The sequence below is a fragment of the Heterocephalus glaber genome, unplaced genomic scaffold (assembly GCF_053883595.1).
Source record: "Heterocephalus glaber isolate CG9 unplaced genomic scaffold, H.glaber_assembly_v1.0 deba00000768, whole genome shotgun sequence".
Lineage (NCBI taxonomy): Eukaryota > Metazoa > Chordata > Mammalia > Rodentia > Bathyergidae > Heterocephalus > Heterocephalus glaber.
Window position 1 is genome coordinate 14,333,983 of NW_028258162.1, and position 17,150 is coordinate 14,351,132.

A 17,150-nucleotide genomic window follows, 5' to 3' on the forward strand; every position below is an offset into this window, starting at 1 on the left:
GTGGCTGAAAACTTTAAAATCCTGAGTCCTGCAAGTCCCTCCAGAAAATCATGAACCTGATACATTCCTTGGACCCATGATAGCAATGATTAGCCAGGATTGTCTGGACAAAATTGGTTGTCAGGATGCTAAAGTCTAAGAAAGATCCAGACAAAGTGTTTTCAAGTTCATCACTTCTCATGCAGAACTAACTCAAGGTTACTGATGGAGTGTGAGCTTAAAAATTTTTCTTTAGGCTTTGCACTTGGCTGACAACACAGAGCAGGAGGGGAAAAGGTTTAGGAAGCTCTTTTCACAAAGAAACTAAGGAGCAGGACATTGTTGGTCTCCAGCTAGAGAACCGAAGAAGTGGAAAGGATTCAGTCTTTACAGGTGGGGAATGCTATGCAGAGCTTCCACTGCCTTCTGAAGTGGAACAAGGACGTGGCTAAGGTGATGGAGGCTAAAACAATGATGAAAGATGTGAGAGAAGGTGAGCCAATCCCAGCACCCAGAAGGAAGCTCCCCTGGCACCATTCCAAGCTCCTAGGGCAGAGAAGGTGAGCCACATGGGCACCAGAAGCACCCCTGCCCCCATGGAATGAGGAGACACATAAACAAGCCTCAAAAACAGACTTCTGGATCACCCACAGCAACCTCAAAAGGAAACAAGATGGGATAATCTGATACTGAACGACCTGGACTCTTTGAACTGGCAACACAAGAGGATCTGGGAAAAATGAAATCAGAAATAATTTCTCAGATAACAGCAAAGATTGTGCTCAGAGTGCCAGACATGATTGATAAATCTAGAGAGGACACAGATTTAAAAAAAGAGGATCTGAGGAACATGATGAAATCCCAACATAGGAAACAAATGAAATCCATAAAACAGATGCAAACAGATTTCCAAGAGATTAAAAACTCCATTGAAAGTCTGCACAGCAGAATGAACCAATGTGAGGATAGAATTTCAGATATAGAAGACAAGATTGGAATTAGTGAGGAGGAAAAGAAAAATTGCTTTAAAATTGTAAGGGAACATGAGAAATCAATCCAGCAGCTGCTAGATGATGCAAAGAAGAATAACATAAGACTGATTGGAGTCAATGAAGAAAGAGGAGAGAGTGCAGATGACATAAAAAAATCTCTTCACAGAAGTGATGGCAGAAAACTTCCCAAGGAGGGGAAAAGAACTTGACATACAGATAAGTGAGGCATATAGGACTACAGCTAGCCTTAATCAAAAAAAATCTACACATAGGCATACAATAGTTAGGATTCCAGAAATCCAACAGAAGAACAAAATTCTACAAGCAGTGAGAGAAAAGAAACAAATCACATACAAAGGAAAGCCCATCAGAATCACAACAGACTTCTCAATGCAAGCCCTCAAGGCAAGAAGAGCTTGGAGGGATGTCTTTCAAGCCCTAAAGGAAAACAGCCTCCAACCCAGATTGATGTACCCTGCAAAACTATCTTTCAGAATTGATGGAGAAATAAGATACTTTCATGATAAAGAGCACCTCAGGAACTTCATGAATACCAAACTGGCACTCCAAAAAATTTTAGACAATATCCTAGGAAAAGACAATGAGGGTCACAACCCCGGAAGCCCAGAAGAAAGAATCCACTGGGTGTGACAAATTAAACACAACGGGGGAGAATCCAACAAAAAGAAAAAGTCACGACAAAGCTTTTCTAACATTTAACCTCATCTCCCTAATGAGTGTATAATTCAATCTTGTTACTGTACTGATTAGTTTTTTTCTGACTGTAGAGTTGCACACCTTTCTTTGTGCTATACTGGCTATTTATCATCTTCTTGTGTGTACTTTTTAATTGGGTTGTCTATTAATGAGCTGTGAGAGTTCTTTATATATTCTGGTCATAGGTTATATGCATTGTAAATATGGTCTGTTTAAGGACTACTTTTCATTTTAATGATGTCATTTAAAGTTCTAAATTTTGATAGAATCTCATTTATCAATTTTTTTCTTTAATACATCATGTTTTTTTGTATCCTAGGTAGTTCTTGCCTACCCTAAATTCATAAACATTTTCCCTTATAATTTCTTCTTAGTTTTATACTTTTAGGTTTTCATATTTATGTTCATAGATACCTTCAAGTCATTTTTATGTATGGAAATAAAGTGTTGAGGTTAAAAAAAATTGTTCTTTAGATATTTCCTGAAGGCCAACAAAAAAGTACGAATTCAAAGTTCAGAGATTTCATCCTTGTTGCACAATTCATTGCTTTTAGGACAATACTGAAATAACTGAAATAAGTCTTTGTACACTATTGAACTATGCACTTTGTTCCCTACAAGCTACCACTCATAGCAATGAACTCCACATGCCACTTTTGGCTACTCAATTAGGATCCGAAGGTCAAGACAATGAAGGCTACTAAATTAGGTATAGATGCTGGGTTCTGACACATTGATTCTGCTTATGCATATAAAAATGAAAAAGTAGGACTGGCTATCAGAAGCAAAATTGAAGATGGCACTGTGAAGAGAGAAGATATATTCCTCACATTAAAGTATTGCTTATATAATGTGTAGGTGTGCAAATTAATGAAATGTGAATTTTATGGAAAATTGTTATATTAATGTATCAATAGTAAAAAGTTCTTATGAATACTTTTATTCACATAACTCACATATAAGACACATTATTAAAAGCAGAAAAAGATTGTGAATTTTTATTTATTGTCTACAAATTTATCACTTTTAACTCCCATTAATTTTCTTAGCCTTAAGCCAAAGCCTTGTGAGCTATGAAATCAGCCAGAACTATGGTCAGATTATGTCTCTCCTTTTATCTTGTGTACTTTCAAAAACTTCTTATAATTCTAAATATCAATTTTTTCCTTTATAATATCAGAAAATTGTTTAGAAGAGAACTTTAAACAAGATAGAGCTAAAGAGTCTTGATTTAATTTCAGTACATAATAAAATGTTCAATTTCCAAAAGTTTTTTTTCCTCTTCTTTCTTCCCCACCTTCCCCTTGCCCTTTAGACCTTTTCTTCCTAGCTCACATTATCTATTACACATTTTGGTCCTCTTTTACTCTTTCAGTTTCTCACATCAGAGAGACAATTTAGTATTTACATATGTGTTTCCCATTTATTTCACTTAAGAGTATCCCCTCAATGTGCATCCATTTAATGTATACTTAAAATGTACCAAATAAAGTTAATTTTTAAAATGTTCAAGATGTGTTTCCTTTTAATTAGGTAAATAAAGGAATGATAATCCTCCATTGAATTGAATCTATAAGATAATTACACTAATAATAGCTTTGCAAACTCTATGAAGCAATTCAGAGATTAAGAATCATTATTACCTGATAGTTTTATGTCTCCAATAATTTTCTTCCATTGTTCAATAGATTGATTAATAATAACCAAACATATAATAGAATTGATGTGGATTGACTAGGTCAATTAAAACCCCAAACTAAAAGGAGTATTTTCTTTTTTGGTCATCAGTTTCTGTCCAGTACAATAATGTCTAAATATTAGGGAAAATAAATGTCCAAATTTAAATAATTTATTAATGCAGAACAACATGTTTTTTAACCTCCTCAGCTTTGGTGTACTTTTCATTGAGCAGAGCTGGTCAAACACAGCTTGCAAGAAACACTGAGAAATCTTCATTTGGACCATACTGACTTCTATCTTATTCATTATTCAGTGTCACTGAAGGCAGGAAATTTGCATCATCCAAACTATTTAACTGCATCTGTTATCATGACAATCATTTTCAAGGATGGTTGAATTAAGCTTCTGTTATAAATGTATATAAACTTAATTGATACTACTCAAACTAGTTTATGCAAAGGATTTACTAAATTATGTAAATGGCTTCCAAGCCATATCTACAATTACAGATTAAAAACAGTCTTCTAAAGGTCCTGGGTGTCTGTATTTTTGGAAATTCCATAGGCTTTCATCTCAAGCAGTTTCAGTGACTAACTTTTCAAGTGTCTTTCTCTTAATGACAATTTAATGTAGTTAGCTTCACTGATATTTCTTGACAATGTTTCTTTAAACACTTTCCTCCCATTTATACTGTCATAAACAATTGAGCAGATGACCCTTCACAATCCCTTACTTTGCAGGTCATCAGGAAGTATAAGGATGATGGATTGGCCAAGTCCACCTGGGTGTCCAGCTTTAACCATAGACAGCTAGAAATGATTTCCAACAAATCAGGCTTCAAGCATAAGCCTGTTTGCAACCAGATGAGCAGTCTGAGGCTACTCCCCACCTCTTATTCATTTCCTTCTTTCAGTACTACTGCCAATTGTCCATTTTTCCTTCTCTAAATTCATCTACCTTTGTGGAACCAACAATTCTAAGAGAGTTCTTTAGTCTCTAAAGGGATGGAATATCTTCAGTTGTATCCCTACTGCAAAATCTCTTGGTAAAAATGGTGGGGTGATATCAATGTACATTTATATAGAAATGTGGAGAAACAAAAGTTATCAAGAAAGGGTAGCCGTTATTAAAGAGATTCAAGTGGCTAAACAGATTTTATTGCTGTGATCTAAAAGATGACTGGAGTTTGGATGAATGAAGGTACAGTGAAGGGCACTGTGTATAAGAAGGGTATCCATGAAAACTATATAAGTAATAAAGAGACAGTGATAATGAGACCATATCTGTCCTAAGGGTCTGTGTGGGGTTTGGATGCTTGTGCACTTTGTCCTGATATCACTGGATTCAGGATTTGGGACCAGAAGCATAGCAGCAAAAAAATAACCTAGAAAATGAGTCATTAGAGTGACACAGATCAAGTTAGCTGTTTGTAATGATCCTAATGCTATATGAAATACACAATCAGGAAGTTAGCACAAAACATAAGGTGAACTGTAAGGCTGACCATGCCTTAGTGTTTCCTCTCATTTCTACCACAAAAATAAACTATTTAAACGTATATCTTCCTTGTCTGGTTCTGTGCTATTTCTGAATTTTTAACAACTTCCAGGTATGAAGTATGAGTTTTTGATTGGAAAATACAGCTTATAATACACATGACTTTTGAATAGAATGATACAACACTTTGACCTTCAAATGTAAGTGTTAAAACATAATGTAATTCTTTTTTTTCCATTAACTTTATTGGTACATTTTAGGTATAAAATAGTTACATTCATCATTGGGATCATGTACCATTACATGAGTCTCTTGGTTCTTATTTTTTTCCCCTTCCCTTGCCCTCTCTTCACCCCCTCCACCCTTCCCTATTTGCAAAGACCTTGTTTCCATTTTTTTCCTCTCATATTTTTTCCTTTCCCTTTTTTCCCTTCCCCTCCCCCTCCCAATTCCCCTGCTCTTTTAGACCTTTTCTTCCTATTATACAATATCAGTTATACATTTTTTAAATTAGAATATTAAGATCTAGGAGACATTAACACAGATTTTACAGAATTTAAAAGGATATAGAAAGCATATTACAAAAATCTTTTTTGAAATAAATTTGACAACTTCTAAGAAGTAACTTAGAAGACAAATTAATGAAACTAACTCTGGAGGAAATATAAAATTTGAATAGCACCTATTAAAGAAAGTATATTTCTAGCTTGAAAACCTACCTATATGACAACAGCAGGCTCATAAACATTTTAACTGATAAATTATATCAAACAATTAAAGCAGAAAAAAGAAGGAACACTTCTCCCCTCATTTTAGGAAGTCAACATTGTGCTAATCCTAAAACTGGATAAAGATAATAGAAGAAAAAAGTATGAACATAGATAGAAATTTGTTTAACAAAACAAACTATTTTGTTTAACAAAACAAACTCAGATGTGGCAGTATGTAGAAAGTGGTTTTGTTATAGGGATGGCAGTGTTGGTTCAGCATTGGAAGATCCACCCCCAAAAGTCATCATTTCAACAGAGGAAAGGAAAAAACCATATGATCCTGTCACCAGTTGGAGAAAAAGTGTTGGACCAAATTCTACAGCTGTTCATGGTAAAAGCTATCAGGAGTCTAGAAGTAGAACAGAAACTTCTCAACAAATTAAAGACATGTACTCCTTACTTCCAGCGAGAACACCTTATGTGAATGGAGAAGATACAATGCTTTCTCCTTAAGGTGGGGAACAAGGGCAGATATGCTTACTCTTTATCTGTCCATTAAACTTTGAAACCTAGTCCCCACCAAAATAGTCTGGCAATAAAATGACATAACTAGGATAGGATTGGCACAGCAGAAGCAAAATCTTTATATGTCGATGAAATGATCATCAACAGAGAAAATACTAAGAAATCTCTAGGAACCCCTAGAACTTGTACTTGAATTTAGCAGGATTAGAAAACACAAAGTATATATAAAAATTCAGGTCTGTGTATACTTGCTATAAATGAAGAACTGGATATTGAAATTTAAAAGTTATGTAGGAATACAAAGGGCCCAGAAAAGCCAAAAACAAAAACTGTGTTGGAAGACATTTAGCACCTAATTTTAAGACTTCTTCTAAAGCTACAGTAATCAAGGCAATATTGGTGTAAGGAAAGATATATAGATCATTTGAATAAAACAGAGAATCTAGAAATAGAACCACACATATACAGTCCACTGAGTTTTGAAAGATTATTTAACATTAGCATTTTATAGAATATAAACTCTATTCAAGAGCCAGGGAAGAGATAGTGTCTTCAGCAAACGGCACTAGAACACCTGGTATCCGTATATAAAAAATTAACCTCAACTCTTTTTTTCCATACATGAAAATAACTTGAAGGGATCTATGAACCTAAGTCAGAAATCCTAAAAGTATAAAACTTTAAGAAGAAATTATAAGGGAAAATATTTATGAATTCAGGGTAGGCAAGAACTACCTAGGATACAAAAGACATGATGTATAAAAGAAAAAAACTGATAAATGAGATTCCATCAAAATTTAGAACTTTAAATGACATCATTAAAATGAAAAGTAGTCCTTAAACAGACCATATTTACAATGCATATAACCTATGAGCAGAATATATAAAGAATTCTTACAGCTCATTAATAGACAACCCAATTAAAATGTAGACATAAGAAGATGATAAATAGCCAGTATAGCATAAGGAATGGTGTGCAACTCTAGAGTCAGAAAAATACTAATCAGTACAATAATAAGATTGAATTATACACTCATTAGGAAGATAAAGTTAAAAGTTTTAAAAGCCTTGTTATGACTTTTCTTTGTGTTGGATTCTCCCCCTTTATGTTTAATTTGCCACGCCCAATGGATTCATTCTGCTGGATTTCCTATGGTTGTGATCCTCATTGTCTTTTCCTAGGATATTGTCTAAAATTTTTTGGAGTGCCAGTTTGGTATTCATGAAATTCCTGAGGTGCTCTTTATCATGAAAGTATTTTATTTCTCCATCAATGTTGAAAGATAATTTTGCAGGGTACATCAATCTGGGTTGGAGGCTGTTCTCCTTTAGGGCTTGAAAGACATCCCTCCAAGCTCTTCTTGCCTTGAGGGTTTGCATTGAGAAGTTTGCTGTGATTCTGATGGGCTTTCCTTTGTATGTGATTTGTTTCTTTTCTCTCACTGCTTGTAGGATTTTGTTCTTCTGTTGGATTTCTGGAATCCTAACTATTATATGCCCATATGTAGATTTTTTTTGATTAAGGCTAGCTGGAGTCCTATATGCCTCACTTATCTGTATGTCAAGTTCTTTTCCCCTCCTTGGGAAGTTTTCTGCCATCACTTCTGTGAAGAGATTTTTTTATGTCATCTGCACTCTCTCCTCTTTCTTCATTGACTCCAATCAGTCTTATGTTATTCTTCTTTGCATCATCTAGCAGCTGCTGGATTGATTTCTCATGTTCCCTTACAATTTTAAAGCAATTTTTCTTTTCCTCATCACTAATTGCAATCTTATCTTCTATATCTGAAATTCTATCCTCACATTGGTTCATTCTGCTGTGCAGACTTTCAATGGAGTTTTTAATCTCTTGGAAATCTGTTTGTATCTGTTTTATGGATTCCATTTGTTTCCTATGTTGGGATTCCATCATATTCCTTGGATCTTCTATTTTTTTTATCTGTGTCCTCTCTAGATTTATTAATCATGTCTTGCACCATGAGCACAATCTTTGCTGTTATCTGAGAAATTATTTCTGATTTCATTTTTCCCAGATCCTCTTTTGTTGCCAGTTCAGAGAGTCCAGGTGGTTGAGTATCAGAGTGTTCCATCTCGTTTCCCTTTGGGGTTGCTGTAGGTGATCCAAAAGTCTGTTTTTGAGGCTTGTTTATGTGTCTTCTCATTTCCACGGGGGCGGGGATGCTTCTGGTGCCCACGTGGCTCACCTTCTCTGCCTAGGAGCTTGGGATGGAGTGGGGGAGCTTCCTTCTGAGTGCTGGGACTGGCTGAGCTTCACTGCCCTAGGAGCCTGGGATGGAGACAGGGAGCTTCCTTCTGAGTGCTCAACAAAATGTAATTCTAATATGGGCTTTATCAAAATAGTTTTATCATGGAAATTTAAAAATGTGTAGCACAATTGAGACCATGATACAGAGCTTCTATGTTTTCCAACACACATACAAAACTGTTGACTCTTTGCACATGGCTAGAGTCATATTTAGGCAGAATTTTTGCTGCATCTCTTCAAAGTAAATTGTAGACATGAATATTCACTTTTAGAGACTTCAAAAGACATCTCCAAAAAATGAAAATATAATCTCACATAGTCAACATATCCATTACTACATCCAAAGAAGTTAACAATAATTCCCAACCTCATCTGAATGCAGTATATATTCAGATTTCACTCTGATTGTATAAAACATCTTTCATAATTACTATGTTTTTCCAACTATTTGACACATTACTTTGTGTCACGCTGCTTAAGCTCTATTCACTCAGAATGTTTCCTCAATTGATTTTGCTCTTGATATGAACCCAGGATTTTTCAAATAATCTGGATTTATCAGATGATTGTCTTGTGATGTCAATAAACTTAACTCTGCATTACCATCCTCTGTCACTTCATAGTTAGACATGACTTCGGTATCATGTTAAGTTTCACAAGTTTTTGGCTATCAAATGACCTTAGGAAGCTGTGTCCCACATTTGTATCCTATGAGGAAGTATGTAATTACAGGTTGCCTCACTACTGATGAGGTTAGTTTTGAACACTGAGTTAAACGTCCTGGTTAGAGCTCATCTCTTTGTAAATATGTTTTCCCTAGTACCCTGTTGGGTGATTGTCAACAGGGGAGTTTTCCTTTCAAGACCAAGTTTCATTTAACTGTTGAGTATCCATCAATGATCTGTGTGAGAATTAAATGTTTTATTGGCATTTGTGAATATTTATTTTCATTGTAACTGTTTACTTTTCTTACCAGGTATTTTATATAAAAAGCAATTTATTCATCACCTACTATTATTCCTTTAAGACAGGATAAATCTTAATAACTTCCTTTTAATTATCAAAGTTCTGAGAAAGGAGTTCAAGTAACAGTCTCCTTTAGTAGAGAAAAAGGTTTTCATTCTCTTATATTGTAGGTCTACTCCCGTGGACTTGTGCACATTTATTCTAAGTTTCATAGTTGATTTTACTCGTTATTACATTTTATGTGCAAATGTACCTAAATGTTACCAGTAAAATGCCTAATAAAGTGGCTTTTGGTTGTTCAGATTTATTTCTTGAGTCTTTCCAGTTTCTTAACTTCTGGCTCAGTATGATGTCCAATTTCAAAAAAAGGGGGGGACCTCTTTTTTGTCCCAGACCTAGAATTTGTTGTTTCTCTTTGTAGATGAAAATAATATTAGATGTGTATGGTAGTAGATACCTGTATTCCCAGCTACTCAAGAAGCTGAGGCAGGGGAGCACAAGTTTGAGATCAGCTTAGGCAATTAGTGAGACCCTGTTTTCAAATGAAATATAAGATTGGATGAGGGTATAGCTAAGTGGTAGAGTGTTTATATAGCATGCACAATATTTTTGATTCCATCCTCAGTAACAAACAAACAAAGAAATGAAAACATAGCATCCAAAGTGTGGTCCACAGAGCTAGGTCACCTAAAGGGAAGTTGTTTTGTTTTGTTTTGTTTTGATCCATGCTAGTGAAAAAAAGTGATTAAATTTACTTTTCAGGGAAAAAAACCATTACTTTCTATTGATCGTTTCAACTCAATGTAATGTCACTTTTTAAATTCAACTTACTTTGCGTTTAACTTTTATCCATCTTGTTGACATTGGGATTTCCTATGATGTGATCCCTTTCTGTCTTGCCCTTCTGCAGGTGGAATGCCATCCTTATGTCAGCCAGAGCAGACTGCTGGATTTCTGCGAGTCTGAACACACTGCGCTGGTTGCCTAAGGTGCACCGGGAACCCAACAATATAAAAGGTGGTAAGAAGGACAAAGAAAGTTCCCTTAAAAAATTGGTTTTAAAATATTGTTAATCCTCAATTTCTTAGTTGACACTCAGCTGTCTCAGGGAGAGGGGACAGTTTCTGTTTCTGAGAAGATTCCATAAAATACTGGTGCTGCTGGTCCAGGGACTGCACTGGAGGATTCCTGGCCTACACTGGAAGCCTCTTGTTAAACCAAATATTTTGCCTCAGGACTTGACCATTTCTGTCTTTCCTTCCAGGGTGGACCCAAGGGCTCCATATCTCTGGGATGATCCGGTTTTGTTCCATGGCAAAGAAATACAAGCAATCTCCATCTCTGGTTGCCCTTCGCTACCTGCTGCAGCGTGGGGTTGTGGCCTTGGCCTGGAGTTTAACAGAGAAGGAGATAAAAGAGAACATACAGGCGATGACGGAGTGGTAGGCATCAGGGCTTCTGCACTGTATCTTTCACATGTGTGCTTCCTGAAAGCCCCCAGGACATTTTTGGGCTGAGCCAGTATTTCTAGCATTTCCTATGCATGTGAGGTTTAGATGTGTTTGGAATTGTTTTCTTCTTTTTACCACAAGAGAGAGCGAGTAGAACCAGTGAGAATGAGGATTGTAGAGAGCACAGAGTTTGGTTTTCTTCATTAAGTCAGCCCTGTGTTGTATATCTCTGTGCAAGGAACAATTTTTATTACTTTACTTTCTGAAATGACGGATTTGGGTGAGGTAATTTTTATTCTACAAATTATATGGTAGTTGTACTTTGGATTTCTGTGAATACTCATATATTTCAATATTTGTATATTTATTCATTTTGACTTTTTTCATTCATCGAATGCCAGTTCATGTTCTGCCCACTTAGTAATGGGTTATCTCTTCACGTTCCAGTAGGAGTTTTATTAACTTCACTACCTTTGACAACTGCAAAACAAATCACTCCCAATATTGAGATATAACATAAAAAGTATTTTGCTTATGAGTCAATTTTACCCTTTCTGTTAACTCATCCTGAGCTCAGTGAAGATGTTCTGTCTAAGCAGTCTCTCTCTTATGCTCACAGCCGACTCTCTCATGCATTCCCAGGACAATGCATCCCCACTGCTCTCAAGAACTGGTTGGCTGTTGTCTGGAGGGCTTTAGCTCTCCTATCCACCAGCCAATGAGGCTGGCCTCCCTTCTTCACACAGACCTAGCAATGGCTATGCCTTTTAAGGCCTTGGTTCAGATTTGGCACAGCATTGCTTCTGTCCCATGTTATTGGCCTGTGAAGGTCAGAGACCAAGCAAGACTCAAGAAATGGGGACAGAGTCACTGTCTATTGGTGAGAAAAGGTGCAAACTGACATCACAAAAACTGCAGGAACTGGTAGATGAGAAGTATTGGAGACCACTTTATAATCAATCTACCACATTTATGTATTCTCAATAATACTTCTTGTACATGAAATGTTTTGTTGAAATATCTTCTCATAAGTTTAATCATACTTTCACTCTATTTATGGTGTAGTTTCATGATAAAAAAAAAAGCTTCTTCTTATTGTAGCCTTCATGTCTACTTTGTGATTGAAGAGCGTCATGGGTTTCCCATCTTGCAAACACAAAAATACTACAAAAACTTCTTACAACCTCTTACACAGTCTTTCTTTGCACTAATAGCCAATTCAAGTGCAGTATTTTAATACTATCTGAAAAAAATATCAAAATCCACATACAGAACTTTTTAAAGGCTCTCAAACATTTCCAGAAACAGTAACAATATTCCTGGCCTCTGTCCTGTCAACAACTGTACTATCTATTCTTGAAACTACTTCAATTATGTTGGAAAAATCAGCCTTGCTGTGCAGAATGAGACATCTTTCTTACTCTTAAGTCACTTAAAAATGTCTTGGCTGTTATTGGGTGATCATAAATTACATAAATTTTACAATCATTTATCGACCTCCATTCAGATTATGTCTTTAGGTATTTGGTTGATGTGGCACAGAAACTAGCAACCAGTTTGGATAGAACTGACATTTTAAATTATTAAGAATTCAAATCCATGGTTTTTTAAATTAACCTTACTGGTACATTTTAGGTATACATTATGATGACATCCACCATTGGGAATTTGTACCTCTACATGATGTATCTCAGTTCTTGTTTTTTCCCATTCCTGTGCCCTCACATCCAGCCTTCCAACCCTCCCTAGTCACAAAAGCTTTGTTTCCATTTTTTTCATTCTTTTCTCATACATTTTCTTTCCTTTCTTTCATATTAATTCATATTATATATATATATTCTGTTAGTTTGACTCGTAAAAAACTGATAATTTGTATAATTTTTAAAGAGTAGAACACAGTTTTATCCATTCTCATTTAACAATACAATGGTTTTTCTTTTAGTACACATTAATGATACATAATGGTGAGTTCATTTTGGCATATTTATACATGTGTATAATATACTTTGATCATTTCCCCCTTCCAGATCTACTTCCTTTTCTCTCCCTCTCTAGCAATCCCTTTCTCTATTCAATAATTTCTCTTCTACGCTCTCCTCATCTCTGACTTTTAAAACTTTTTATTTCAGTTCTTCATATGAGAGAAAACCTGTGATATTTCAGTTTTTGTATCTGGCTTATTTCACTTACCATCGTGGTATCCAGTTCCATTTATTTTCCTCCAAATAATTTTGTTCTGCTTTATGGCTGAGTAACATTCAATTGTGCATGAATATCACATTTTTTGGCCTCTCATCTTTTGATTGAAAAAGATAGCTTACCTGTTATAAATTGTGCTGCAATAAATATGATACACAAGTATCTATAGTATACTGACATTTTTGGGGAATATGATGGATCAAATGGTAGATCTGTTTAGTTTTTTAAGTAAATTTGCTACTAATTTCCATAATATTTGTGCTAATTTACATTCACACCACAAAGGTAAAAGAGTTTCTCACTCCCCCTCACAAATCTTTACCAATATTTATTATTATTTGTATTCTTGATGATAGCCCAGAATAACAATAAGATAGAATGTAGTTTTGATTTGCATTTATGATGGCCAAAAGATATTGAACATTTTTCATATACATATTGGTGACATATACTGATTCCTTTGATAAGGGTTGATAAACTCCATTTGCTCACTTATTCATTGTGTCTTTTTTGTTTTTTTGGTATCGGGAATCAAACTTAGGACCTTGCACTTGCAAGCCAGGAATGATGCCACTGAGCTAAATCCCCAGCCCCACTGTGTCATTTTTTTGATGTCAAGCTTTTTTAAGCTCTTTATATAGTCTAGATATTACTCCTCTGTCAAAACAATAGATAGTGAAGACTTTCTCCTATTCTGTAGGCTGTGTCTTTGGCTTGCTAATTCATTCCTTTTTTGTACAGAAGTTTTCTCATTTGGTGCATTTATATACATCACATGTAAATTTCAGCCATTTGATTCCTTTTGGAAAAAAAATTCCTAAAATGTATTTTTTTAGTGCCTATTCATTTTACAAAACATTGAGCTTTAAGGTGGTATTTTTATACATGTGCTTTTTATTAGTACACATTTATAGCACATACTGATTACATTTATTGTCCTGAGTTGGTGCCTGTACATAACACACCTAAATTATTGCCTACATCTTCTGCCTCTCCTCTCCCTCCCTGCTTCTCTCTCTTGGTCTACTCCACATTTGCAAAAGCTCTATCTCTATGTTTTTTCACGTCTTTTTTCTTCCCATTTCCCTCCCTTCCTTCCCACTTCCTGCATTTCTTATTCTCTTTCCTAGTTAAAAAAGATCTTCCTAATTCCTATTATCTGTTTTTATTTTGCTCTTTCTCTATATTTTGGGTTTCTCATATGAGTGAACCCATGTAATATTTAAACTTCTTGACAAAGAGACCAAGAACTTAAAATGGGAGTGGGGGAACAGCTTCTTTAACAAATGGTACCGGGACAAATAGATACCATTATGTAGAAGTTGAAAATATACCCCTCTTTCTCACCTTGTTCAAAAATCAATTCAAAATAGACAAAGGTCTTAGTATAAATCCTGGAAGTTTAAAAATGCTAGAAAAACATACGGGGAAAAGAATTTAAGTTGCAGTTATGGGAAAGATCTCCTGAATAGGGCTCAAATAGTACAAGAAATAAGAGCAAGAATTAACAAATGAGATTCTATCAAATTAATTTTACTGAGATCATCCTTTTTGTTATTTATAGAGAAGTTCAAAGAATAATGGAATCTATGCCTGGTAACTAATTTGTCAAATTACTCATCTGTACCTCTTCCTCTCACTCATTTAGGGAAATTTGAAGGACTTAAAAATCCATTTGTTTCAATGTATAGTGAAAATTGTTTTGATGTTTAAAATGTGCCAAGTTTGTGTAACATGATCCTCTTTAAGCCAACTCCTTTAAATATGACACAACTAATATTGGAACAATTCCTGACTTACATAATGTTGGAAAAGCATCGTTTACATTTTAACTCCTTGTTGATGAGTTAAAGAGATCTGTCTGTATCCCTGAAAATGATTTAATTTTCTTAGATATTTCAAAACTTTGCTTGTACATTTTTCTGGAAACTCTGATTACATGACACTATAATATTTTAATCATATGAGCTTTATTTGTGCTCCGATATCTTTCAAGATCTCTTCTTGTCTATAGTGTTGTACAGTTTTGATATATCTTTAAAGGAATTACTATCAAATTTTATCTGATTTTTATTGTTGTCTTTAATAACTTTTAGAAATTTCTCAGATATTTTAACTATCACCTCTGTGCCATTCAATCTTATTCACTTGAATTTTCGAGATTGGTAAGTATGAAGTGTAAATATACTAAAAACGTTCTACTTCTGTGCAAGGTTTTTGTATTTCAGTTAACCTCAGAGGACATGAAAGTACTAGATGACCTGAACAGAAACTTTCAATATCTTCCTGCTCACATGTAAGTAATTTTGGTACATATGTTACTGATTTTCTTTTGGCTTCAATTCTCCCATCCTTTTCAGTCTGTGTTTGTTCAGAACCCAAAGATGTATTTGCCATTTGATACGCTTGCATTATGTCAATAGAACATTTGCTTTCAACTTCCTACAATAAGAACACCTCTATGCAGATGATAAAGAATTTTTAAAAGATTAATTCAAAATCAGGAGAATTTAAATTCATATAATAGAAATATGATAGTGTTTGAAAAGAGATTACACAGTCTACCATTTAACAAACTTAACAATTGGTAAATATTCTGTTATGCTAAAATTTGTATTGGTATAGAGAAAAAGAAGGCTAACATGGAAACATTAATTAAAGAGAAACTGATAAGCAATCAGTAATTCTTTATGCTTGTTAAGCATATTAATGGGTAATAACTTCTATAATCTTACGTTTGCTGTTGTTATGAAATATAGAGATCTAAAAATAGTATGCATTTTAAGTTTCTTGGGCATGAAAATCTATCTCATTAATGACATTCTTTCCTTATACTAATCAAACATACTATGATGTTCATGATGGGTTGTGATTAAATAAATATTGAATTAGTTAAATGGAAGTGAAATTGCTGGCAGTAAGCTCTACATTTTAAAACTATTTATTGTGATAATCAATATTTGTACTTGATCTTGTACCAAACATGACATAATAATTCTACTTTCTTTGAGAATTTGAAGTAAGACAGGATTCATTTGCTTTTTGCGATTCTTGTCTGTTCTGTGTGTTCAGTTCTAGGCAACAGAATATAATTTGAATAACTTTGTTATGATTTTTATGATATATATCCTATAAAGGCATGTTCATGACAGCAAGTTTAGACAACCAGTCAGGAAATAAAATGATTAACTTTCACCCTAATGGCAGATCCATAGATATCAATTCCTTACTACAAAAAATGGAACCATTGAGGCAATTTTGCAATTGTGTCCTCAGTGTTGTGCTGTTGACCACCCTAACTATCCATTCTCTGATGAATATTACCAGGGAGGCCTTTGTGATGGCTTCTACCAGGAGCTCCCTGAGTGGCGCTGGAGGGGTCGCAGTTGCTGCTGCTTGGACGCATCACCTCTGCCCCACCGTGCTGCCCAGACACCATGCTCAACTCGAGCCAAGTCCACCCATCCGGAAGAGTAGGTCCTAGATTAACATCAGTCTTTGCATGCTATACAAAGTTGCTTTCCCTAAAGATTCTCACCTTGCAGTGTTTTGTCCTTGCGTGCTTTTTCCATCTGACTTAACATGTCCAACAATTAATTTGGCTGGAGGACTAGGGATGCAGATTGGGAGATGACTGCAGCTGTTTCATAGATGATCTCCAGGTAGTAACAGGTATTTGTCAGTCAGCATTCCTCTAGCTCATGGAGTATGAGAAAACACACTGCATCTAGTTCATTGTCCTCACTCTGGAAAGCAAGGCCATCTAAAAAGGACCGCCAGGAGTTCAAGGTGTCCCCTTTTGCAATTTAACTCCTAGCAACTGGGAGTGAGGTCTCCTGGTTGGAGAGTTTGTAGGGTGGTTAGGGAGAAACCAGCCTGGAAGGAGTATTAGAGTCAGATGTAGGGGTCTTTGAGGAGGGAGTTGAGCACCCTTTTGATTGGGAAATACTGTCACATGTTCTATTGATAATTATATCCTGAAGACAAAAAAGAACTTTTCACAGTTTTATCCAATGTCAGAGCTGAAAATCATGACTAATATTATTTGAAAACCAAAAAATGTGAAAATAAGATTAACTACATGGTGTTTTGAAATACTTATTTCAATTATGATGTGTTCTAAGAAGGGCCTCTTGAAAACTTAGGATATACAATGATGTCAGCAAAA

General features: G+C 35.1%; 1 pseudogene; it reads left to right on the top strand.

Moving 5' to 3' along the window:
- Positions 1 to 384: 384 nt before the first annotated feature.
- On the top strand, positions 385 to 16,624 carry LOC101698689 (aldo-keto reductase family 1 member C23-like protein; annotated as a pseudogene).
- Positions 16,625 to 17,150: the final 526 nt, after the last annotated feature.